This window comes from Anser cygnoides, chromosome 3, assembly GCF_040182565.1.
Source record: "Anser cygnoides isolate HZ-2024a breed goose chromosome 3, Taihu_goose_T2T_genome, whole genome shotgun sequence".
Classification (NCBI taxonomy): Eukaryota; Metazoa; Chordata; class Aves; order Anseriformes; family Anatidae; genus Anser; species Anser cygnoides.
The window spans coordinates 45086466-45113817 of record NC_089875.1 but is presented as its reverse complement, the minus strand read 5'-3'; the positions used below and the strand labels follow the sequence as shown (position 1 = coordinate 45113817).

Sequence of the window (27352 nt, the reverse complement as noted above, 5' to 3'; positions counted from 1 at the left end):
AAGTCAAACAAAGCCTCAAACCCCTGCAGTGCACTAAATAGTCTTGCAGTTCTGATACGTGCATAAAGCAGGCATCTAGTACTTCTCCCTGAAAAGGCTTTCTGTGCCTGAAGAAAGAAGCAAGCAGAGGTGAAATCAGGTTTACAAAGTGGCATCGCAGTGTCTCTCACCTGCCTGAAGGGATCGGCTTCATATTCCCCTGCAAAACCCACCAGCAAAACACCAAGCTGATACTGAGCCACTTTTTTTTTTTTTTCCTAAACCCTTCAGTAGCCCAAGATACCTTTCCATGGGGCCGCAGTTCTGCTTGCAAAAAGCCAGTCATTTCATCAAAGCCCCAGACTCTGGAGAACATGGGCTGTGCCATCTCAGGGCTGCTTTTCAAGGAGGCATCTGTGCTTAGCATATGGCAACTATTTATTATAGCTGTTGCATTGAGAAACAACAATTCCCATGATAATTGTTTCTCGTATATCAAGATGCTTCAATCTCTGTTTCCCACAACATTCTGCTTGTCTGGTATGTGTGTGCCAATGTCACCACAGTCCTCGCAGACAGTTGTCTACGTTTTGTCATTACTGAGGGTAAACAGACATGACTTGAGTGGGAAGGAGAGCGGGGGAAGTGGACTGCTAATTTAGTCTGGCTTCAGTACTGCGCTGTGAAAGGAGCACTGAATGATTTGTGGGCAATATTTACAAACCTCCCCTCCCTCAATCCGTCCGTCCTTTTTCTCCGAGCACACATTGTTTAAGAGCATTAATGCTTAGAGGTTTTGCCAGAATGCAGTACAGACGAGGCTTGAATTTGCAAGGGAATGGGGGAACTTTTCAGCCTGTTCATTATTCCTAAAGAAACAATCACATGTTCCCTTGAAAATATATGACATGTATTGTACATTTAATCATGTGTGTGCATACACTTTCAGCACCTATACTAGAAGTGTACCATATATAACCCTTTCTCTGTATACAGTATTCACATACATACCTTTTATTTGCTAGATGTCAAAATCCCTAAACACGTAGATTAATAGAATAAAATAAAACCACTGGTTCATCACCAGCAAGAGGGAAACTTTTGATGCCTGACCTGGCTGTGATTTCCCCTTTTGAGTTCTGAGTTTCAGAGCCTATTACAGGGAACAGTTCTAGGCTACTTGTTTGCATGAATCAGTGCAACTCTGTAGATTTTCAGCATCGGCGTTTCGGTCTGTACAGGGTGGGATTTGGATCCGTAGCATTTGATGATGTTTTCTTTTTCCCTTTTTTTTTTTTTTTTTTTTTTTTAGGGGAGAGAAGGGATAGTATGTACCTTTCAGTAGTTAATGTAATGGAAGCAAATGTGACCTGGAAAAGGCTGAGCAAAACCAGCATCTGAGAGTTCTGTGCATCAGGTAAACATTGCACTCATTTTCTCAGTTAGCCAGAGCCACTCCTGAGAAGCCATAAGCATTAAAAATCAGCAGGATCTAAGCTTTATTGAGGAACTATGAGGGAGGAAAGGTGTTGACTCTTACCATATTTTAACTCAGGTCATGCTACTGCAGAGCTTGGGCATAACCAAGATTTGACCTCAGCTCATTCTGTGCTCAAAAACAGAGAGAAGAATCTGTTACTTTCTGATAAATTAGGCTCTGTTCAAAATACAGCATTACTCCCTGACAATACAAATGAGCCAAGCTCTTAATGCGATGATGAGAGCTTTGATGATATTCAGCACTTGTGAAGCTGACTCTTGGTCTTTTGTGTGGCGCTGATGTGTTTACACTAACCAGAAGATGTTCACACGTACCGTATTATTCATAAGTTCATCTGATTTTAACCAGCTTGTCTGGTTTCATGTTAAAACCTGAGCTGAAACAATTTTGCTTGTGCGAGGAGGTGGTACGGCTCTTAGTGAAGTTTACATGACTCTGCTGCTTTATGCCATTGCTAACTGGATCCTGTATTTGCATGTAAAAGTCTGACTTCATAATGCTGCTTTATTTTTGGCTTTGTGCAAGCTGTTTCTAGTTGAATCAATAGTAAAACCACTCCTTAAGGCAGATAAATATGTAATTAGTAGAAATAATGGAGCACTAGTCAGCTGCAAAACTGATGCTTCATCTAAATGTGTGTAAGGCACTTTATTTAGTTGGCATGTTGCTAACATCTATTAAGTTAAATTATGAGAAGTGTTTTGAGGCCTTTCACACAGAAAGTGAAGCTTTTCATTCCTTATTTACATGTGTGAATATATATGCATGGAGACTTCAACCCATGAATTAACTCCAGAGGAAAACAAACCACCAGATAAACACAAAGCCTGGGTTTGTGTTTGGGTTTATTATTTTTCCCTTCAGAAAGCAAAGAAGCATCCTTACAGAATTTTCTGATTAATTTATTCAAAGAACTTAATTGATGTATCACAACACAGCAGTATAATTTACATGGCATTAAAAAATGGAATTGCTTCGTTCTTCACGCTGACAGCAGCCAGCTGACTGAGTAACGAGAAGTCGATCTTTGATGGTCATTTCTGCGACGTCGAAACATGTGCTTTTATTTAATTCTCACCTCACGCTGTTTGCTTTTCTAAACAGCATTAAATGAGCATGGAGCTGCGCTTGAAATATTACACGGTGTTTTATTAACACCAGTTAACACTGGTAGCTCTGGGTAGATAGATAGCTCCAGATCCTACTGGAAGTCACCATACATCTTGGGGTTTCATGCAAATGTAAAACCCATGTTAAACAACTTCTGGATTGGACAATTAAATGTTTGAAGTCAGAAACCTCTTTGGACAGTTGTTTCTACAGTGCAGCTATCAGTGCCAAAGAAATTCAACAAGACATATACATGTATATATGAGCTGAGTGTCCCCAGTGGAAGAGGTGTTTTTAACTTAGTACACCTGGTCCTTTGGGGTTTGGGCCTGGGGTGCTGTTTCTTTGCTCCTGGGGATGCTTGCAAGGTTGCCTTTATACAAAGAACACAGTCACATTCAACCTGAGGTGACTTTTTCTTAAACTAAGGAAAACTGAGGAACAAAAAGGGGATGAAATCACTGCAGCATTGAATAATTCACACTGGTAGAGACCTCTGGAGGTTGTTTAGTCCCACCGTCTGTTCAAACCAGGTTGAATTAAATCAGGTTTCTTGTGGTCTTTTCCAGTCAAGTGACCATCAGCACAAAAAGCGGTGTGAGAGTCCATCTCACTTCGTTGCAAGTCCTCTTGTCAAAGGCTACAGTGGCACGGCACTAGACACAAGCCCCTGAGGCTAGGGCTTCACCCTTGGTATAACCCTGTCCCAAACTCTGTAACACCTCGGTGTTTGCTGCTAGAGAAGCCCACTGAAATAGAGAGTATTGCCAACAGGCAGGGGTTTGCCAGGGAATGAAGACAATAAATTTTTACCTATCCCCACCTGCGAGCTGGATGGCATGGTGTATGTCCCTGTGTCCCTGCAGAGCTGTGCAGCTCCCTGGAAGAGTCAGGCTGCAGCCACCTCTGGTCCCGTCTGCCCAGATCTTCCCCAAAGTGGTGGCTGTTTGGGCCACACCACTTGGCCATGCTCTACAAGAAGGCTAAATGGTGTAGTGTGGAGCACAGCTGAATGCCCATAACCTGCGAAGTGTCATCTCTCAAGCTGTGGATGTCCCTGCTCTGCAGCCCAAGGTCATACTCTGCTAGCTCTGTGCAGGGAACTGGGAGGGGGATGAAAGGAGAGAGGAAGCTATCTCCGTATACAAGAATGTTTTACTAGTAGCACAAGAAAAGATGGAAGAAATTATAAATCTTCAGTTCTCCATCTCCTCGCAAGCACGGAGTACCTTGTCACAGTGCCTCATAAGGATTTTATGTATGGTTTTAATACTTGAAACTTCCTCCATCTTCAAAGAACAACAAGACTTTGAGACAGATATGTGGGAAATCACTTAGCCAAGTCTTGTAATTTCAGTTCTTCTGCAGTGATCTGCAAACCACAGACTCTGAAATGAGCAAGGGGTTATGTGAATGTTCCGTATAAGTATTTATTTTTATTTTCTTTAGCAGAAACTGTCAAATAAAGCATCTCCTGCCCTTCAGAGTTTTTGCAGTCTGTGCAGAGCTTCTGCAAGCCAGAGCTTTGCTTAGTACACTTAATTAGAGTTTGCTTATTATAACACTGCAAAATACAAGCTGGTTTTAGTCTGGGAATTAAATTTTGCTGCGTTTTATTCTTGGTTAGCATCAGTTGCTTCCTAGCATTGGCAGCAATGCTCATGAGATCTGTGCATGTCTGGTGCATGAGAGGTTAGTAGATTTAACAGGGAGACATTAAAAATGGATTTAATAGAGTAGTAGCCTGGACTTCAGTATGTACTGTAATTTTAGCATTGCCCCTGGGTAAGTATTCAATTTTGACTTTTTATTTTTTTTCCTTCCAGACTAAATGAAACAGATGCCTCTCAGTACACTTCTTTGGTAAACACACTCTGAGAATCCTCCATCCAATTGTAAGTGATTATATGGCTAAAAATGCATTCTGTAATAGAGAAAACAGATGCAGTGATAATTATCCCAGTGCCCTGCATGTCAAATATTAACTATTGGTGGTGGAAATAAAGAGGCTGAAATCAAAACCAAGTGGGATTTGCTGTACCAGATCAGACTACCAGTTCAGGTTGTCTGACTATATCTTCAGATACAGTCTTAGCTTGATAATTTATAAAGAAATCAGGAATGCCACTTTATAATATTGGTAGGGAAGATGAACTTCTGAGGTTCAGTTTTCCTATCAGTTGTTTGTACATGATACTTTCTAGTCAGGCATGGAACTCAAAGGGTCATCAGGGCTTCCAGTAATAATTATTTGAGTACTTTAAGTCTGTGATCTGATTTTTCAATGCAATTTCACTGCCACCAAAAGCAGTAGCCAACTGTGCTCTGTGTTCAGTAACATGAGAATTGCAATGCCTTCCTAGGCAGTTTGAGGTTGGATCAGTGAATTAAGTTTTTGCCTGTGGCTGTTGCGGAAAATTCCTTGTGGATGTGCAAGCTTATCATCTGATCTTCCAAGATGTTGGTGAGCGTAGCACTAGCCAGAGTGACCAGCATGTATGCAGGATCTTAGCTCAGGCTGGAAGCATTAGTCCTTTGACCAAAATCATTGCAGCTGCTTCTGATTGCTCTTGTTTTGCCCTCGCATAGCTGAAGAGTGTCCAAGCAGATAGCCTCTAATATGGTCTCATCTCTTCTGCTGGTTTTCTCTGAGTAGTTTTAGAAGGGTTGCAATATTAAAAAGGCGAACATTCCTCCACGACAAAGGTACTTGTCACAGATTCCTTCAGCTAGTTGGAGGCATCTAACCTACTGAGTGTAAGGGTAGCTGCCTTCTCACCCAGCATTTGCTGCCTGGAACTCACGCTGTTGCAGATCCAAACTAATATTCCATTTTCCTTCTCTTGCCAGCAGAGAGACAACAAGCACTTTCAGATGGCAGTTCAGCCTATCCTAAAATAGGTGGGAAAACTGTCTTCCACAGGTGCCTGTTTTGTCTCTAACTGTAAAGGGAGCCTGCAGCGCTAAGATAAGCTAGAAGCCTAATTTTTGGTGACTTGTTTACCTGAGGTGAGTGTTATCCAAGTTAGCCTCATCATTCCCTTCACTTCTTCTCAAGATGGAGGAAAGACAACCTCTTTCAGAGTTGGAGTGGAGAAGTATGACCCTGTAACACAGAGTAGCCAGAGGCTGGTGGTTAAAACAGGAAACTAATGTAAACTGCTTATCATTGACAGGTAGGTAAACTTTAGAAACTGGGTGAATTCACCTGTGAGAAATGTATGAGAAATAGGTCAAGGCCATGCTGTCTGTTTACATGCTTTTAATCTCCACCAGGACATAGCAATTTATCATCTTTCCAAAGTGAAAGCCCTGCTCGGTGCAGAGGAATGGGTTGAAATTCCATGGTCTAGGAGACACAGGTGTTCAGGTCAGCAATATCTAGTGGTCTTTCTGGGTCTCAATAAGCCTGTCTAGGTATAGTTGGTTCCAATTATATTTTGATGTGGTTTTATGAGAGTCAAACCTACTAATGGAGTGATCTCCTAAGAAATGTTGTGGGGGCAGGAGAGGCTTGCTTTTTGCAAAACTCTCCTAAAGAAGGACAAAATATTTATACACATACATATAAAACCTATATGTGTACTTGTCCAGGAGAAAGGTGTGATATATTAATGTGAAAAGACACATTCCCTGGTTGCGTTTTTGGGGGAAAACATGACGGATAGGAGGAGAGGGGCTATTGGAAGTTGAAGGCATCTCCCCAGGTTACAGCCGAGACCAGCTCAGGCTGGACCTGAGCACAAGAACCTTCTCTGCATTTTTCTGCACTGAGCAGCAGCAGGAGCAGCCACCAGTTTGGTTCAGCAGTAATCACTGGGCTAGCCTTTCATTACTGTCTGACACTAATTAATATGCCATGTGCTCTTTCAAGAACACCAGATAAGTACTCACAGCTTTTCCTAGGCAGATGGTAACTTGCGTTACTTGACCAGATTTGCTGATTGCTGTTAGATATCTCACTCCTTGCACAGCTCCGCGGCTGTACCATGTCATGCCTCTGAGTATTCCCAGCCACAAAAAAGAAGGATTTTGTTTGATTTTGAAAGCCATGGGCTGGATAAAATCCCATTGCTCTTTTCTGATATGTCTTCTACTAACATCAACTTTTTGTCTGAATTTTGCCTGAATACAGGCAGAAGAACATGCTGCAGGTTTAAGCTCACTGTGAGCAGCAAATTCCCACACTCATCTTAAAACCCTCTTGTTTTTCCACAACTTTGTAGCATCTTTCAGGTCTCAGGAGGGGAATTGTGAGTTGTAAATTTCTTTATGCGTCCTCCTTTCACACTCCTAGGAGTGAAAAATAAAATGCTCCCCAGCTAGGCCATCCCTCTGTCTCTGAATAAACATTTGTTCGAGGGCTCCCATTCTTGCCAAGGTGTTAGGATAACATTCTCATGCTGATTCCTCTGCCCTCCTTCAGCATCCTGGTGCTGGGGTGCTGGAGGTCCATTTCCGAGGCTTTGAAATGGCCATGCTCTCACCTCACCTCATACACATGGAAATCAGATCAACAGAAGGAGAAGGATCAAGCTTGTAAATCCCATGGAGAAGCCAACAGGGCAGGTTAGGAAATTATGACCTTCAGTGTATTAACAGTTGTGGTAAGAGCTCTGTGCAGCCAAAGAGGCTGCAATAAAAATTGAGAAAGGGTGGGTAGGTGGGCGAGGGCACTGCTCAAGGGCTTGGGCCTGCTTCTTTCAAACTCCACTGACTGCTTTGCCGTTGTGTTGGGGAAGGCCAAAGCTGACCATTTAAAGCTTTTAACTGCTTATTTTTGTACACTGAGAACAAAGGTTCTCTTATCATTAGCAACTGTTTGTGTAAGAGTTCAGAAACCACAGCTGATAGGGGAGCCATGCTATAGTGGACACCACACATGCCCAGAAAGCCCTTGCCACAAATCTACAGACCAGAGAGACAAAGGGCTACAGCATATAAGTAGCACGGGTGTTGCAGCAACCAATTTCCAGCAAGACTGGCCCATCACCATCAACCACAAGGCCAACTTGTCTCCTTAGGAGTTGTGTAAGACACAGAGGAGGCTGACTGGGAGTGCAAACGTCTCCTGCTTACACTGCTTTTAATTAATCAGGGGAACTTGCTGCCACATGGTGTCTGGGAGGCAGCTAGTTTGAGTGACTGCACAGTGAGAAGAACAGGGCTTTGTCTGTCCTTCAAAGGGGATGTTGGCAGAGTTATTCCCCGAACCGTGCCTTCCAACCATCAGCCTTCACGTCCTCTGTCCAGCATAGGTCCTGCTTGTTTTCTGAGCAGATGAATCCTTAGCAATGAATCCTTCTGCTGGTTTAGTTGTACCTAAGAAAAGGCTTTTCCTGGCAAAGCTACGGTGGGAAGGGGAGGAATATTTTCCAGCTCCTGGCTGCCGTAGCTGGTCTGAGAGGAGCCTCCAGTGCAGGCCTGGTGGGAGGCTGTCAAACAGGCGCTGCAGGCAGCAGGGGAGGGTTATGTCAGTCCTCAAAAGTCACAGATGGGATCCAGAAACAATTTTTTCTCCTCATTACCTAATTGCATAGGTAGCTTAATTTGTGGAGCTGTTCCTTCATGTTTCTTTCTTCTGAATTTCCTTCACTTGCATATTGCAGTCATGTCCAAGGAAGCTCCTAGCCTTTGGTTTGGTCACACCATCTGTGCCACTGTTTTGTTCTCCATAGATGTGGAGCACTTCAGAAGGAGTTTATGTGTGAACAGCTAAGTATATCACTAAATCCACACCTCTGAAAGCTTCATTGAACGATTCTTCTCACTCCTGACGTGTGAGACAAGAGTGAGTAACTCGGGTTAGGTTTAAAGTGTCTCTCCAGTGAGAGTAGATAAAGTCAATGTTGCTTGTTTAGGGTAAGGCAAATTTAGTACAGTGAAAAGCCTGAAGGGAAGGAGGGAAAGGTACTATGAGAAAGACCACATTCAGTATTGTTCTGTCCCTGTAAAAGAGAAAGGGGCAGAGACCAAAGCTCTGGTCTAGATTAGATCTAGAGGTCTTGTTAGGTCTGCAATAAGATCATCTTCAAAGCTTAAGAGCTGACTTAAATATTTGTTTTCTGATCTTGGTAGGAGCTGGTTTGAGGATATTGCTTCAGGCACATCTTGAATGCTAAATAACCTGAAATTCTTATTTATCAGTGATCAAAGAGAGAGAGAGAAATAAGTTGTTTGGGAGATGAGAACTTTAACCAACACTGAATAAAATGATACAGAAATCCCAAGATTAGTCAAGTAGGGTATCTTAACATACTTTAACACTTTAAAATGCCTATTAGTGTGGGCCTTTAGATCAAGTGTCCTTTGATATATTAGAAAGAATCAGACAGGAAAAGAACAGTTCTCACGACTCTTAGAAACACTTCTGTTTTTTTTAAAACCAAAGTAAGAGCTGGAATTCTGCCTGAAATCCTGTCTTACAAACTGTGTTTCCCAGGTGAAACCCCAAGTTTAAAGATAAATATGTGGACACCATTGCTTTACCCAAGCCTTTCATTGTTATGGCTTATTTGGTTCAGAGGTCCCTGAGAACTTCCAAGTGATTTTCTTATAATAAGGGGGACACACTGAAGCATGTGCAATGGCACTTGAAATGGGAACGTTCCTCATTCTGTATTAGCTGGCACACTGATTCCCAGGGGCATATGGTTTGGGTTGTAGGGTTTTTCTAGTTCGTGTTTGTAGAGCTGTCTTACATCAAAAGAGAACCAAGAGAAAAGGGAACAAAATCTTAAAACCGTTCCCTTTCCTCTGCTACTACAGTGAAAAATGCTCCCTAGAATGAGAGCAGGTCAAATTATTCAGTGTTGGTGTATAAGTGCTTTGGGAAGGGTTACTAGGGCATTTCCATTATTTGCTGTGGTTGTTTGGTGGTTGTGACATTTAGAGGGTACTTTGAAGAAAACAGCCCGGCTGGTAAATGACAGCAGAGAAAGGGGAAGGAAAGCAAATGGAGAGGAGGGAAGTTCACAGAGATTTCCTGACAAGATGAAAGGGTGAAGAAAACCCAGTGAGTTCTTATTCAAAAACCATTTTGGTAGCCTCTATTTGAATGAGAGAACAGTTTCTTAGCGTGCTTAACAACTATTTGGTCCTGTCCAGGAGTGCACTTCACCAAATGTCTGCTGAGTTTAACACCACAGTCAACTTTGTAAAGTGTGATGAGAATTATTTTTACAGCTGAGCTTCTTAAGAGAGGACCGTATGTGATGTGTAAATCTTGGTGGGTTTTAATGCACCTCAGTTGCACTAAAAAGAAAAATGCTGAACTTCACCAGGATTAATAAGTTGCACAAAGATATTAGCATCCAATGTTTAAACCGAACGAAAAGGAGTCTGGAAACCTGGTGTCCTCCACAGGGGACCCAATCTGTGCATGTGGTGGGATAAGGACGATGACTGGACTTTGCTTATTCTCAGCAGAGTTTTGGTCATGTCAGCTTTCTAATATGTCCTTCAATGTCACAACCTACAGGAGAGACAAAGTAGTGACCACTACTTCAGATTGACACTGTAAGAATTCAGTGCTTGTACACAGCTTTAATGAAAAGTTCAGTAAGTCTCAGTGCTGTGGTGTCAGGTGATAGCATAAATATTGCTACATACTTAACTAAAAATTACGGGTTTGGGGATAAAGCATTAGTCTGGCATGAGAATCTTGTGGGTGAGCACAGTGGTATTTTGAGTGTGACCTTGGGAAAATTGCTTAACCTGTCCTCTGTGTCTTTATTTCCGAACTCTAAACCCAACTTGGTATGGTACTGCCCTGTTTGCAGGACTGAATGAGCAAGTTAATCAAGCTCTGAGTGGCACTCAGATACTACTGTGATATAAATAGAGCTGGGCAGGAAACTCTTCTCAGATCCTTCAACTTTATTGTACATCAAGATAAAACCATCTTTCAAAGGTTGTTTGTTAGATTTGTGATTGAAACAAATACATACATACACAGAACAAACATCATTTTGTTGGTAAGTGTGCTCCTATGGGATGTGCATTCACATTTTGAATATGAGTTTGCCACTAACTCATTTCATAGAAGGTCTTGAACCTAGGGTTTTCCTTTCCTGGAAAACTCTTCAGAATTGGGGTGTTTGGTTATAAAAGCTGCTTGTGTAAAATAAATAAATAAATAAATAAATAAAAAAAAATCTGACTGGCTGTAAACAGAGGCAGTAATGACAGAAAGATGTTATGCATGAAAGCAAAATTTAAATATGGACCAATATAGAGAAGGCAAAGCATGAGGGGGAATAAAAGAAGAAAAAAAAGGAAAGAGAATATAGAAGGGCATGCATTTCTGTCACCAGATGTGTCTTTTCCAAAGCATGTGGAAAAATGAAGAGTGCAACACAGCAGGCTAGGTGTCAAGCGGGCGTGTAAACCTTTCCCCAAAACACTGAATAGTGCAATGGTATGGAGCAGTGAAGTGTGAAATGGAGCAAATTTAGAGAAAGGAGAGCTATGTCAGCAGCAGCATGGAAACGTAGAGACTAACATAGTCTTGTTGAAGAGAAATTAGAGGCTGAGAGAAAGGTGAGGGAGAAAGTGTTGATGCACTATAAGATTATCGCACATTTCTAAAGAGGTCTGAAAGAGCTGACTTCCTGCTGTGGTGTTCCTCTCATACTGGTGTGAACAAGCATCACGCCATCACCTGCGAAGTCTTTAAGTGCAAGTGGCGACACTTTAGTATGCACAGCCTGCCTTAGAAAATCCCGGGGAAGCAAAAGAAACATGAAAACCACGCAAGTCAAAAGGGTGCTGCTCCCATTGTTCTTTGTGCTGCATGGCTATCCGGGAATCCCAGAGAACAGAGAGGTTTCATCTCCCAACATGTGCTCTGCCACGTCCTAGGGCACTGCTGTGCTGCCAGCGTGGAAGCAGCTCCCTCAAACACCTTCCATGGCTTTCACAGGAGCAGTACAATGAAATCAACCTGCTAGGTGGGAAACAAGCTCTCACCAGAATATGTATAGCAGAGTATATAAACCTGGTAGCACAACCCCTTTACAGAATAGACAGGAGTGAAACCACTTGGGACTGCCTTGAACTGAAATAGGACTTTTGGGGCGCTTGAGACCAGCTCTGAGTTACCAAAGACAAGAATGGGTGCATCTGGACCCTCTCCAGCTGGGATCTTGGGGATGACCACTGCACCCCTGGCTATGAGCTCCTTCTGCTCCCAGCCCACAGGCTTGAGGGCCAAATGTGCTGTCAAGTGCATGAAGGCCTGAAGCTGAAGGAAGCCAACATAGATGTGACAAGGAGAGGGAGCTCCACAGAGAAGTATAATAGCAATGAACAAATCGTGTGAGAAACTGAGGGAAAAATTAGTGAGGTAAAATAGTTGGTCAGCAGGGTGATAGTCACTGGGGGACCATGCTGTACTCAAGAAAGATGTTAGAGTTTTGTACTTTGTAGAAGGTGTCACACCACCAAGCTCTCCCAAGAAGTTTGGACTTCCAAGGGGCACTCTGCTGTCTCCAACATGAAGCAACGGAGTGCCAGTGCAGGCTTGTTATTGTACTGCGTTAGAAATGTATAATGAGAACCTGGAAAAAGCAGGGCTGATCAATGTCCTCTATTTAGACAATGCAAGAGTAGCCTGGCTTATTTTCCAGGATGAGGTATGTGGGAGGAGTATGAACATAATTAAGACCATAGGGAATAACAAGGTCTTAGAAACATCTTTGTAAAAAGAAATCCTGAGTGACTGTGTTTTTCAGGAGCTACTTCATGCCCCAGATCATGATCTGAGTAGGCTTGTCTGGTTTTAATACTTATTTGCACTTTGGATAACCTCATTAATTTGATATCCAATCCTATAAAAAGGACCCAAATAAGATGAGAACTTTGTGACCTGCGGCACAACAACATCCCACAGCCGTTATCAGCAACAGAGAAACTGTTCATGTTCTTGATTCCTTGTGGGAGACAAGACTTTGGTGTTTCTTCTATAACCATCATCACCACCACCACCACCCCCAAAAAAAGCAAACTGCAAATACTTTATCTTTCACTTTTATTAACCCTTCCCCAACAAGTCAATTCATTTCTCTCTTGAAAGACTGAGATAGTGTGGCTGGCTGGCACATACTAGAGAGCCCTTTGAGCTTGCCTTCCCCACATTTCAAGAAAAAGTGAGAAAAAAAATCTAAATTTTTGTCTTTTTAATGAAAATCCACTTTTTGTGCTCCTTTGTTCATTTATTTTGAGGCCTTCTAGCTCTGTTAACTGTGGGAAAGGCTTCACTTTGCCAGGGTACAGCATGCATTGTAAAAGTAATTCAATTTTACACCATAGCAATGACATGATCAAGGGAACTTTGAGCAGGCTTTGTGACCAGGAGCATTTAACAAGTATGTGAAAAGCTCCCAAAGAGCCTTCATGAAAGAAAGGAAGATTATAACAATAGGAGAGGTAGTTCGATAGTGGTAAATTAAGAGTCATAGGAGTGACTCTAATCAGGTTAGACTTTAAAGAAGCACCTTTATATCTCTCATGTACAGGCCTGACTGCGTTAAGAACTGTTCGTTGTGTGTTCTGAAGTGCAGAAACCCCTGTGATGCTCAGCACTTGCTGAGCTCCCTGGGTTCAAGAATTCAGTCCTGCAAGTGCAAAGACTTCCTAGGAGAAATAAGTCCAACTGCAGAGTTGGACAGGGTGCCTTGAAAAAATGATTTTGAATCTTTATTCTCCCTGCAACAAAGTTTTAGCGAATGGCTAGACCTATGTAGGGTTGGTAACCTTTCATTTTTGGTTCCCATGGAAATCTGACAACTCCCATGCAAGCATGGAAACAGTCTTGTGTATAAAAGTGATGGCAACTAATTCACATCTGATAGTTCATCAGGTCTGCACAGCCTCAGCCAGATTCTGTCCTGAGCTGTATCCCAGTGAGGTTCATGATGTACCAGAAGCAAAAAAGGCCATGCAAATGAGAAATAACTATGTATACTCTGTGTATTCATATGCACATTAAGGGAACTGGTTCTGGACATGTAATTAAAACTACATTTAGTAAGTATAGTGTACAGAGATGTAGGTTTTAAAGGAGAATCCAGCTGTCTAAAAAATAATACATATACAGACAGCCTATCAAGCAGTGTTAGTTTTGTTTCTCACATGTGGCTGAATCACTACTTCTTAGATACGTGTTAGTGTGAAAAATAGTCGAGTTTATTTTGCACAGGAACGAGCTTGCAACTGGTCTTTTTCTTTGTTAGCAAAAAAAAAAAAAAAAGAAAAGAACTGAAAAAGTTGGGCTTGCCTCATTTTTGCAACCGACAGGGACACCTACAGGAAGACAAAATTAACACATTGGCATATTGGGTGTTTTCTGCTTTATTTGTTCACAGCTTGAGCCTATTACCTAATAGAGACACAAGAAAATGGCCCATCTGTTTGCAGTGGGCAAATGTGTGAGTACTGCTCTCTGGGGCTGCATGGGAGAAGGATTGCTTTTCAAGAATGTATTTACTTTACTCTCTGTTTTCTCAACGGTGTGTATAACTCAATACTAAAAGGCTAATTTGTTTAAGAAAACCAAACCTGACTTCTTCAGTTAATTGCTTACAGAAAAGCTGTAGGTATTGCGCGAGTTGTGTGCGCTTTGCTGAGCGCTCTGGAGCGGCCTCGGCTCGGCTGCCGGCTGGGAAGCAGAACAGCCAGCTCCATCACGGCAAAATCCTTGCTCCTGGCCTCCTTGCCCAGCTTGGGCTGCAGCTCTTGGAAATCAGGGCTGCGTAAGGAGGGGGGGAGAGATGAAAGTCTGCCTATCAAGGAATGGGGATGAGGCATCTGGGAGGGAAAGGCTGCTCAGGGGCACGCAAGATTTGAGATATGATTAATGCTCTGGCAGCACGTTAATGAGAACAGGATTTGGCAACTCGGAGGAAATGCCTCTGTGTTCGCTTGCAACCAGCCTCAAGCAGGAATATGAGCCTAGGCTCGCGTGAAAGCGAATCCAAGCTTTTGCATGGACATGAACGGCAACAGGATGGCACGAATCCTGCGGGGCCCTTTCCGTGGAGCTGCGTCCGCTTCGTAGCTCCTTTTATCAGCAGAGGGACAGGGGACGTTTTGGTAAACAGCAGCACCGTGAAAAACCTTCAGCAATCGTCGCTGCTTCTCCCCAGCTCCTTTGCCTCTCGGGCTTTTTAAACAATTTTTACAAACTCCCAGAGTCAAAGCCAGTGACAACAGAGGTAGCCTTTACTTCTCTGCAGTCTGCAGGGACAGAACTGCTTGAAGGTATTAGCTATGCTAAGCCTCTTAAATAACTATTAAACACATAAAACTCTTAAATGCACGCAAATCCTGTGTAACAAATGGCAAACAATAAGGAAAAGCTGATCAACCATTATACAGCAATTTAATCTATGCAATTTGCATAATTTTGTCTAACAGAAGGAGGCTATAGTAGAACTGCTTTCTGAGGAAAGGCAGAAATGCTGTACAAAACAGGTAAACAATCGGGGATGAGGATTTTGCAAGTTCTCGACAAATTCTTGGCTCCCGGACAAAGGGAGTGTGATGTAATTGCAAGGGATGTGATGTAGATGGGCTGAAAGAGATAAAAGAAGAGTTGTGGGCATGAAAAAAAAAGAGTCAGTTTTGCAATCAAATTGGGGAATTTAGGACAAAGGTTGAATATGTACCTTTAACTCTGTCCCTCTGTATCATTTCAGTGGACTCGCGTGCCCGCATCCTGTGCCAGGGATGCAGTGCTCTTTGCTGTGACAGGCACACTGCTGCTACCTTCACCATTTGTGCATGCTTCGCACCTTTGGGATCGGGGAGATCAAAGAGCAGCTACTTCTGAGCAGCCTCCCATACAGATGGCCACACGGCAAATGAGCCATGGGCACCGGGACTCGGGGCCAACTCCCCAGAATAGCCTGCACCTCCGCAGTCTGTGAGGTGGGCTCACGCTTCTGGAAATATGCCTAGCATGTTGTAGACTCCATAATGCTAATCTTAACTCTAAGTCTAAGCATGCAGAGATTTCGGGGACAGGAGCTGTACAGCTTACTCCAAAGTAGGTAACTTGGGGCCTGCTTGTCACTACAGAGCCACCTGCTTAGGTACAGCCCCTGCACCCTGTGAATTTACACCGGGAGCTCATTAACAACTTAGTGCTGGGCTGCAAAGCAGCTTTTTTTTCAGGATTGTCCTCTATTATGTTCCCAGCAATCTGGTGGCCATCAACACCTTGCTGATAAACTGGAAATTTTCACCTTCTTCCATTCTCACCTCTCAAACGACCCATGAAAGAGTCTTAGAGATCAAAGAAATCCTCTTCCATCCTTATCCTTCTGACAGAGGGACTGATGGGATTTAGCACCCATGTGGGAATGGCATTGGTAACTGGGGAGTGGTAGGGGTGGAAGATGAGGCAGGGGGTGTGGGGGTGGAAGAGCCCAGAAGATGAATTACCTGGGGAGGAGGTGCATACTGAATTGTGGTCACCATGGCAAGTGTGAGAAGACAGAAGAGAGATAACTTCCTCTGCCCCAAATAAAGATCAAGGCACATTTGCATTCAAAGGGGTTGGGTTTTGCACGTATCCCATCTCTTCAGTCACTTTCTTTTAACTGGAAATCCTCACTAATTAATTGTCCTGCAAATTCTGCTCCTGCACATCATATATCTGAAGGGCTCGCTTCTTTCTCCAGTGCTGACTGTATGTGTTCTTTCACCTTGCATTTTTGCTGTTCAAAAGACAAATAAAAACCAAGAGGACTCAGCCTAGGGGATTCGATGAGATTTTTAAAAGATCCTGTAACTTTTGAATTATAAACCTACATGTAGAGATAACCCAACAAACTGTCAAATAGGAGTTATCCATTATTTATGCTATTGTTGCAGCAGTTTTATGCTTTATATTGAAATCACATCAGCAGTCACAGCAACCTGGGGAGTTTTCACAGCACCTTAGGCAGACTGAACTGGAGCTGACGAATAATCAGTGATGGAACAGCTGTTATCCAGAGATAACAGAGGACTTCAGGCTGCAGATGTGCATGGGGTCAAGGGAGACAATGTCGTGCATGGAAAAGTCATACAATGGAGTCCTGTGTATTTTCTTCAGATGTGAAGAACAAAGAAGCAATGACCTTTTGTCTGTTGCTGTCACTCCCCGCTTCACCATTAAGGTAGTTTTCTCTTTTATTTTTTTAAGGGGAGGTTTCTTGAAATAGACCCCTGTCAATCATGCCCTGAAAACGATGAGCCCATCCATGAGCAGAATCCTTTTTAGAAGTTTAAATACTCTGAATATCAGAATAGATGGCAGTTAAACATGGAGCTTGGGTTACCTGTAATTTTAATGCATCTATTTCAAAACAGTGGTAAATAGCGGTGTGCAAGAATAGGGCTAGCAAAGAGTGACAGATCTTTTTGTGCATCCTCCTGGTATCGGGTAGTCTGTGATTTAAGGACTTCCGAGTTGAGGTTGTGGCCATGTGTTGGTGTTGAACTGCATTTACGGGATCTAGATTTGCCCAAGCCAGTACAAAAACCATGCCTGGCTCCTGAGCAGGGTTTGAAAGCTGCTGCCATACAACCAGTGGCAAGAGAAATATCTTCACCGGGCGACCAAAAGCAACAGTGCAGGAGCTCCTGCTCTGCCCTGGCACACAGGCTTTCACCTGATCTCCCACGTGGTGGATCAGTAATCACGGATCTGCGCCTCATCCTCCGGCACGCGCCGCGCTCGCCCCAGCCGTGGGCAGGTCCCCGGTGAACTCTTCCCATGCCAGAGTAAGGCAGGGCAAAGTCAGCATGCCTCGCCCGAGGCTGAGGATAAACCTCTCTCTTCCTGCTGGCAGCAGCACAGCTTTGGGAAAACTCAAGCCCCCGGCGCAGAGCCTGGTGCCAGCCGCGTGCCTGGGCGCAGGGCGCTGCCGCCCGCAGCTCTCCCTGCCCAAACATCTCCGCCGGGGCTGGCCACGTGGCAGGTTTGGCTGTGGGTCCTTCTCCCACACCCTGCTACGGGGCCATCACTTATTCCTCACCCAAGAGCCATAATGAGCTGAATACGGGATTTTGTTTTACCATTGTGATTATTTTTAAGGAAGGTGAGTGCTCACAGGTCATTTCCCCCACTAGGCAGGAGGGGTACACTTATTCTTTCTGGAGCAGCCCCTGTATTCAATAGAGAGTTGTGTTGGTTTGGGTTGAGAAATGTGAGTGAGAGCGCACAGCGGTTACGTTCCCAGCCCAGCTTGTTGTTTTTTATGGTTCCCATCCCCAACAGAGGACAATGGCTTCTGTAGCTCAGGATCCATGGGAAGCTGGTGTTTGACAATACACTCCCAACACTTCTGGTTTGTTTTTCTGTTTGGGTTTTTATTTTACTGTTGAAATTAGGAGTTTCCATTTTAGCTTTTTTTTTTTTTTTTAATTGCTTTCCCCCCTCCTCTACTCTTTATTCTTTTGGCACAGAGCTGCCACTTACCAGCTGTTCACAATTCCTTCACCCCGTCTGCTTTTCAGTACGAGATTACCATGACATACACTCGAAGGACATTTTCTTCCTTGCAGGAGGTCCCTGCTTCCCATGCCCACTGAATACATTTAACGAAAATACTTTTCTCTCTCTTTCATACCTTGGAGGAAAGTTTTTATATCTGTACTCATCACATGATTCAGATTGGCCTGTCTGTCACCCTCTAATTGCCTGAGTTTGATTTCTTGACTGTTTTTAGATCCTAGGACTACTGATTTTCCCCTCTCCTTGGTAGAGCAAGCTCACCCACAAAGTGAGTACTCAATAATTATTTTTCAACAAAAAGCTCATTCATCAACTCATAAATCTGGTCTCCTCTCCCCTGCCCTTTCCATTTTGTTGTGTGTAATTGGATTATTTTTCTAGGCTGAAATTTGACCAGAAAAAATAAGTGCATTGCCACATACCAACAAATGGTACCCGAAAGATGCAAACTGGTGTGTCACTGTGAAGCAATTGGTTGCACTGGTAGATGTCATCTGCTAAAGGGAGAGCAAGGAGCCATGGTTTGGGATCGAGGGCTGCGAGGTGCAGAGCCTGGGAACTTCCACTGTTGCTAATGGGAGAAAGAGGCTGCTGAGCTCCTCTCAGGAATGTACTGCTTTCATTTCTAATTGAGTTATTTGTTCACTTGTTGAAGAACTCATCTCTTAGGGCAGTGACTCCCACAGACAATAACAGTGGCCTCATGCAGCCACCAGGGAATTCATTGCAGCCACAAGACAAAAACTTGCTCTGATTGTTCAGTTCTGTTTTGACTTAGTCTGTCAAAACTGCGGCCACCATGAATTTACTGTGATGGCACGTGTCACAGCTGTTTGTCTGAGAGACGCTGGTTAGTCCCGTCTCTTTTTTGGGCCTTTGGAGCAGGAGTTCTCAAGCTGCAGCCTGAGAGACAACGTTGAGTAGTCTGCAGAGCCGTACTAACATTGCACATTGACGTTGTCTTTCTCCTTTGTCAGTTAAAAGCCATTTGAGAAGGGGTGTGATAGACTGCAGGAAAGATCTGGGTGCTCTGTGGCTCCAGAGAAAATGGGACCATCAAACCCACAGATCAGGCTTACAGGTCAGATCTGCTCTCAGCACATCTCTGCCAGTCTTAATTCCCAGATCACCCAGAGCCTTCTGCTGAACACATCCCTGTCCCTGGCCTTTGTCTTCCAGGGCCATCTCTGTCCATGGAACAACCTCATGAGCATCAAAGAAACCCCCAAAACCATGGATATTGCAGACCCAGGTACATTTGCCCCAGGAGGCTCCCCAGCGTTGCTCAAGAAGACATATCAAGCAACAAGAGACAGCTTGCATGCTAAGCCACAGGTCTGTGCACAGAGAGCATACCCAGCCCCCTGCACATGTCCTGCACAGATCATGCACACACACCTGGACTGTCTCTCTGAACACTGAAAGGGCTCACAAGAGGCCAGAAAGATCAAACTCTCCTTCTAAAACAAAGTAATTCATAAGCTGGCCTTGGACATCTCTTTATCCAAGCTTCACCAGTCCTGCATTTTTTCTGGTCTAGGGAGTTGTCATCTTCTGCAAGGCTACAGGCAGTCTAACCCATCTTCCTCCTGAGGAAGAGACCCAAGCCCTGGAGCAGTCTGCTTCCCGACCATGCTCTTGACCTACCAGGGTTGCTTCTGGCCATTCTTGGTCAGTAGTTCCTCACCTGCAGCCTTCCCTGGATGCTGCTGCTCTGCCCAGACTGCTGTGTTTAATAAGAGGAATTTCTGTCTGACTGCTTGGTCATGTCTCAGGAATTTCAGGAGTCCCTTATTTACCTTTTGCAAGCAGTTCTCATCAACAGCAAATCAATACCTTCTTATCTTGTGGTTAGGATATTACTAATATTTGTCCATAGTCAATATTTTTCCTTAAAGCTAAAACATTCAAGTTTTTTTTTCTCTTTTTGGTTTTCTTTGCAAGCTTTGAACTTTGTGCAAGCAGTATCCGAAGCCATAAAACTAATACTATAAAGCTGGGCTTTGGGGGGGAGGGTCCAAAAACAAGACGTTTAGATGATACGTTGATAAATAATAATAATAATAAAAGTTGATCATTTACAGGAGAAAAAAGTGTTTCATACAAGAAACAGCATCCTCATAAAAATTTTTATGGTAAGGGACCAGTATAGTATGTTGTGCAGTGAAACAGGGCAGGTTGTGTCCCTTCCTTCCTACCAGAGCAATCTGCTCCTGGTTGTCCCTGCACAATGACTCCTTCAGAAGCTGGATAAGGACCAAAGGAGCAGAGAAGAAAGGGAGGCAGTACAAGTAATGGATACGTGCAGATCTTTTGTGTGACATTTTGCAACTTTGCCTTTGGAAATCAGAAGCGTTTGAGAAGTTTAATTTTCTCCTTGTCTAGCAGCAGTGAAAGAGGTCAGCTCAGCATGCCCCTTTTCCAGTTTATATCCCTACCCCCCCACCAAATAGGTTTTAGTAAAATGAAGCTGGTTTGAAGCACCTGTGTGATACTCCCGAAAATGCCGTCAAGCCCCTGTGTCTTTCGTGGCCAGTCGCTCCTGAGACTGAAACGTGTACCTTTTTTGTGGGATGCTGTGGGCTGGCATTTGACAGGTGAGTGCACCTAGTGCCAAGCACAAGGGAAAGGCATGGACGCTGCTCCCGAGCTGATCCCATGTCCTTTGCCCCTCTGGGTGAGTTCAGAGTGGAGCAGCAGCATTCAGTGCTTTGGTGGCACAGCAGATGTGCTCAACAGTGTTTCCAAGGACTGCCACCATCTTCTTGAGTGTGTCGCCACCCCGTCCTTCTCCCCTCCCTCTCCTCAACCCCTCAGTGGTGCCCCCTCCACCGCCCCCCTGCTCAATCCAATCCAACAGCACAGTCTGCATTTTCCATATCTACTTTTTTTTTTTTTCTTCGTCTTCTTCTTCTTCTCTCCCCTCTTTTGTCTTCTGGTAACAGCGTTTGGCATTTCCCGGACAGCCCGTACCCCATAAGGCCTTAGTGTCTGAATGCGAGAACGGCTTGAGCGTTGCCTGCTGCGACTGAAGAAGAACTTGAGTGAAAATAATCCTCTCTTTTGTTCCGCTTGGGTTGCTTTTTGTTTGCCTGACAGATGTTCGGCCCCTGTGCGTGTGTGCGCGCGGAGCGGCTCCTGCTCCGCGCGGCCGGGCCCTCTGATCCGCCAGCCCATTGATTTCTGCACCTCGGCCCGCTGCTCCCCGGCCCTTACAGATGCAAGGGCCAGGGGCTGCGGCCCCTCTCCTCCGCACACAGGCCGGGCGACCCTCTGTGTGAGGGGGGACGAGGAGGGACGGCCTCTCCCTTTCTACCACCATGGTGACGAATCCAGGCGAGTTCGGGGCAAATTCTGTCAAGCGTCACACTGCGGTGCTGTGTTTTGAGGTGCTGTGACATGGCATTGTGCAGGGGCGTGAGGGAAAAGCTGCAGGGGCACTGTACTGTGCCCATATTATTTCAAGTTCATATTTAAGTCACTTGAATGATGGGTGTGGGGAGCAAAGCCTTGCGTCGTGTGGCACTCGTTATGCCCAGATCAGCCCCGAGCAGCCTGCCATCAGGAGGGTGCTGGGAGCGTGCGCTCTGCAGGCAGCCCCCTGCAGCGTGTGGCTCTGGGCTCATGTCGTGCCCACAAAGTGCTCTCGAGCACTTTGGCCTCCCCCCCACACCCTGACATATGCCTACACAGGTCTGAGCTGCCTCTGGATCTAGAGCTGCGGGTGGGTTGTGGAAAGCAAGGTGTTTGTTTTGCCATACTCAGCTGTTTCCCTCGGGTAAACCTGTGCTACACAGAAAATGGTGGACGTGCATGCTGCCCACCCAGCTCCGGGTAGCAGCGGCTCTTTGCCAGTGTCTGTAATGCACTTTCAGAGCAGACACTCCTGAGCATAGAGCTGCATCCCCTTTCTTTGGGACCAGAATAATGTCCATGCTATGCATGACCCTCCTCACCTCACTTCACCATCCCGCACAGCTGAGGTGTGCATTTTTGGGCAGCCCCAGGTGCCTGTCTCCCCCTACCAGCCCCTACATGTCTGCACCTACAGCAAGCTCTCCAGCTGCCGCACTTCTGCTCTGTACCGTGCTGCCCAGCCTTATCGCCTGTCCCTGAAGTGTATCCCATATCGCAGCACGTCAGAGCTTCCAGAACGATGACTGCGCTGTGGCACGGAGAGGGACGGCCTTTGATTTCCCTGACACTACGAGGCACTGAGGTGTCATTTAACACTGCAGTAGCTGCGCATGGATTTATTGAAAACTTAGCTAGCTACGTGTTAATGACCTGTTGCTTGACAGGATATTTTCCCCTGCAGAAACAAATACAGACATGTTCCTGGTGCTACAGAGTTCATCCGTGCTCTTCCTGAAGGCTCTGTGCCTGCAAGAGCAGGGGCAGCTCGGTCTGGGCTTGTTACAGCAGCACTCCCACTGACGTGCGGCCGTCTGCTGTATCCCCCCGAGAGGCTGGCAGAGCTGGCAGCAAAGCTTCTCCTGGCACAAAGGGATTTATCCTGACACGGAAAGCAGGCAGGGAGGGAAATCAGCCTGCAGGCTGTGGTGGCCTGTGTCACAGCTCCAGCTGCAGTACGGCTGCTGGCACTGGGAGTGAAGCCACATTGTGGTGTCTCCAGGCCTCAGTGAGGGCATCCCACACACCGCTCACCGGGACAGAGCTCAGGAAAATCTGGTGGCAGAGGGGGGGGTGTCTGTGCACAGCTTCTTGGAGTAACCCCTAGCAGTAGGGTGGACAGAGAGACTGGGACGGCATCTGCAGGAGCAGAGCAGCTGTTCCACAGAACCACGATGAGCGGCCTATGCCTGTCAGCAGCATTGGAAAGGTCTTCTACCTCTTAGCCTCAGCTCTCTCAGCTTCAGCCTAGGCCTTGAGATTTCCTTCTCTGATGTGCATGTCATGCAGTTCAAGTGGGATGCGTGTATGGTTCTTTAATCCAGGAAAAATAACATTGAAAAGCCGCTGTGGTATGAATGGCCAGCAACTTACATTCCCCTCTTCGTTAGTTTTGGATCCTCGTGACACATGTAAAAAGGAGCAAAAGGAGCTCATTTGGAAAGAAGAGCTTTGTAAAATGTCCTCTGGCTTGACAAGCAAGGTTTGCTGAGCCTGCTGGACCTTGTGCTTAGCCTCTCTTTTGGTCACCAGACAAGGACTGTAACTGCTGTGAATTCCTCAATGCATGCTCTGAAAAGGGAGTTTTGTCCTGGGAGTGTCACCCAAACGCTATGATAGTTGCCTTGTGGCTCAGAGAAGTTCAAGATGTTGGGTTCAATCTGCTAACACATGATTTTTTTGCTAAACATTCAGAGATTACCTGTAGATGGCTGTGGGGATGGCCAGCCTCAGTGCCAGCCAGGAAGGGCAGTAGGTGATTTATGAACAATTCCCAGTTCAGGGATGAAGAAGAGAGGAAATTCCAAAATCTAGGCTTATTCATCCTCTGAAGTTGGGGGTGGGGAGTGATAAAAACCTTTCTCTGGTTGTTGCGTACGAAATGCCTTAAGGGTGTGGATCTGTGAATGCAGCCCTGAGCATCCATGAGTAGCTGTGGGACAATAAAACATACATCCTGGCATAACCAATTTTGTACATGCATAGTTTTGCAAAGGCTATGCTATAACTCTCCGTAGGCAGCATTAGATGAATACCATGGGATTTGTGTAAGCAGTTATATCCCATAGATGGTACCTGAAATCCAGGCTGTGTCCATGCTGAGTGTTAGCAAGGGACATCAGCATCAGAATTAATTCCTTTTGACTCCTCTTGTTTCTGTCGTGACGCTCGCAGCCCTTCTCCTTGCTCTGCACAGCCTCTGGGTGATGTTGTTGTTTGCAGAGCTGTGTGCGAGCTATTCTGTGACTTTTCTTTTAAAGAAGTTCTTTGAAATTCTCCTGCTTCTGTAATGGGGTTTGAGCTCAGCTGCGTCACTGTTGTGATGGTCTGTCAAGCCATCTAATTGGGTTGTCTCATTAAACCATACAATCAGTGCTTACAAGGCAGCGATCCTGTAGCCCAACACTGTAGCTAGAGCCACGCTGGCTCCCATTGCCTGCATGTGGGTTGGGCTGTGATGCAGAGGCTGAGGGGAACGTGCTTCTCTGTGGACTCATCCAGAAGCTTCTGAGGTGACGCTTCCATCAATCAGGCCATTTCCAAACTGATGTGCTCTGCAGTGAGACTAACTGGAGCAATTCAATTAAAATCAGCAAACAGGTGGCTTTGAGACTGCAGTTCAGAGTGAATGCTGCTCCTGGGATCTCAGACTGGATGATGACTTCCAGCACCGTAGCTAAATTTAACTGGGAGCATGAACAGGAGCGCAGAGCTCCAGGTCTGTGCACAGAGAGAAAATGAGGGCAGCTTTCCTGCCAACACCAATCATAAACCAAACAGAGGGTTTAAACTGGCAGAAACCTCTAAGAAATGTTTGTGCAGGAGTTCGGTGGGTTAAATTAGGCATGAGAATGCCTGTATGTAGATGCTGTTTTGGTCGCTGTGACTTCCCAGCTGCTCAAGGAAGAGCATCTTGGCTTTGTGGTGCTTCACTGAGTCTGGTGAAGAGTGCCCCTGTGAGTCATGTCTTAACAGAGGTGAAGGTTACCACAGCCCCTGACTTTAAAGGCTGCATAGCCAAATAGTACACATGTGATAGTTTAGGTGGAACAGCCTGTGCTGAATCAACAGCCTGTCTATCTGAGGCTGTAAGCTCTATAGCTCTGTGCTCAGGGCTTGGAGAATTGTGTGTGTGGGGGGGAAATAGGCCATCACCTTCCTGTGGAAATGCTTCAGCTGTGACCAAGTGAGTGCTGAAACAGGCTGGTGGCCAGGAGACAACATCTGCCCAGGTGATGTTTTTGGGGATTTAAGGAACATAAGATGAACACTGTTATACACCAGTCTAACAAATTGCGTAGTCCAGGCTGAGCCACACATCAGACCAGTCTTTACGTGAGCTTGTGTGAACTCTGTTCAGCATCACTGAGCTTGCAGTAGTTAACAGGCTGTGGACAGCAAGGCTTTCCTTTCCCCCACCTCACACAGAGCCTCCCAATGCTGGAGCTGTATGAGAAAAATCTAAGTGTCACCATTGAAATCTTCTCATTTGGTTGCACTTTGTTAAAGAGCAGTTTGATGAAAACGCTTTGCATCACCCTTTAAAATACTTTTACTTCGGATTTTGTGGGTTAGCTCAGGGTGAGCACTTCTCTTGGCTTTTGTAAAAGGACATAAAACCCCAGACTTTGTGGCTTATTTTAAATCAGAGAATGAAAACACACTGCATAGCTCTTCCAAAGACAAATTATCTTTCATTTTTTAAAAATCCCATCTAATTGTCATTAATCAAGCCATCCCCTGCGCTAATAAGATGGAGGCGGGGAATGGAATGCTGCTCCGGCTCAGGCAGCTGTTGAGCATGTCAACCAGTTTCAAAACGCTTGGCAGAAGTTGTAAATGCAGTTCTAATGAGATCGACTTGTCTGCAACTAGCAAACAAATACCAGCCGCACCAAACTGTTTGTTTGCCATGGGACTTAATGGAGATTGTGTTAACCATTCCGCATTCAAGGGTAGATGTCAAGAAAAGTTCAGATCAAGCGCAAGGCAGTGACACTGGAATGCAGCTTTCTCCAAAATGGTTGCTCATATAAAACCTAAGAAAAAGCTTCCCACTCTTCTTTTATTTTTCCTCCTCTCCCCACAGCCATTAGGCCTCCGAACTTTCTGCAGTCTCAGTGCATGACGTTCTCCACAAAGGCTGCAGAATCAAGCTGCAAACAGAAATACGCAGTTTGAGGACGGGCTTCTGGAAGGGGACACGCTCCCGAGGCACTCTGCAGCATCCCCACCTCCCAGGTACGGCTCCATCAGTGGCCCAGGCGGCCGTGGAGAAGAGGCGGCATTCAGCTGCTCCGCCCCGGGTCTCACGCACAAGAGCACAGCAATGAGAGCCCAGTAAGCAGCTTGGTGACCCACCAGACCTGACTGCCAAGCTGGTTACGGCCCTTTTGCACAAGGCCTGGTTAAACGCGGCATTGGTCCAGAGGAGCTGTGACTCTGCTGGACTAAGCCACCTTGTCTGCTGCACCCTGGGTGGGCATGTAGGTAAGTCAGCACATCAGTGACTTCTTGGACTAGAACCGAGGTCTCCAAACCCCTGTGGCCAAAGAAAGCTAAGCAGCAGAAATACCTAAATTTCAGAGGTGTCAGCCAAATAAATTTTACAGCAAGAGCAAAGTCTTTATAATACCACACTACAACTCCCGGTCTTTTACATCTTCTCTTCTCCAGCAAGAATTAGAATCCTGCTTAGCCCCTCTTTTAGGGTTCTTTGGCTAAATAGCAAAGCACCAGTTGTGTTTTGGATGCCATCCTTATCCCCTTGCTAATATCCCTTTAATTTGTCTTGTGCCAGAGAATATTAATTATTGTAGGCTACAGCGAAGTTGAGCAACTGACAGAGTCCATCCCTACCCTCACTTGAGCCTCTGAAACGAACAGTGAAGTTGAACTCTGCCAGCAACTGTTCGGAACAGGGCCAAGAACAATCTAACAGGAAAGATACTGAGGATTTTTTTGTTTGTTTTTCTGTTAAACCATGTTTTTGTAATTATGAAGACTTTGTTGAGATTACTTAGAAAAGGAAGTGCACATAAAATGGTCTATACAATTAAACTAACTACATATTAGAGTTGAAAGAATATAAGGCTGGTCTCACTGTGTTGCACCCACACAGACAAAACCCCTTCTCAAAAGGAATTTGTCTTGAGAAGGCAGTTCTGGAGACATATCTTGGTTAACTTCAGGCCTATGTGCCATATTGTCTGTTTTACAACTGCCCCAGCTGGCCTAAAAGCAAAGGACATCCATATTAAACAAAAGCTGACTGAAAGAAAGAATTTGAAAGCTGTTGCTCCCAAATCCTTTTCAGTCAAAAGTTGGTTCCTGACTCTAGATCAGGAGCCCCGAACAGGTCAGCAGCTACTGTATGCTCTTAAAACTATCTTCTACTAGCCTCGGGAGAAACCGGACTGTTTTATTTTGCTCAGATTGACATGAATGCTTTTTTAATCATTCCCTACATGCTCCTGCCACTTCTCCACAAGCTTAGGTTTGTAAAATCCTGAATCACTCAGCAGAGCACTTGGAAAGCCTACTTTTTCTTGGTTTCCAGTTTGGATAATTCTGTGGTATCGAAAAAAAAAAAGTTTTTCCAAGTGTGGGAAATTACAGCTTTG

The 27352-nt window shown here is 45.0% G+C and overlaps 1 long non-coding RNA gene across 1 annotated transcript; it reads left to right on the top strand.

Annotated features, from left to right (window-relative positions):
- The first annotated feature begins 1289 nt into the window (after positions 1-1289).
- On the top strand, positions 1290-26760 carry LOC125179763 (uncharacterized). Its single transcript, XR_007157535.2, has 3 exons — positions 1290-1396; positions 4417-4485; positions 25819-26760. It is a non-coding gene; the product is annotated as an uncharacterized lncRNA (long non-coding RNA).
- Positions 26761-27352: the final 592 nt, after the last annotated feature.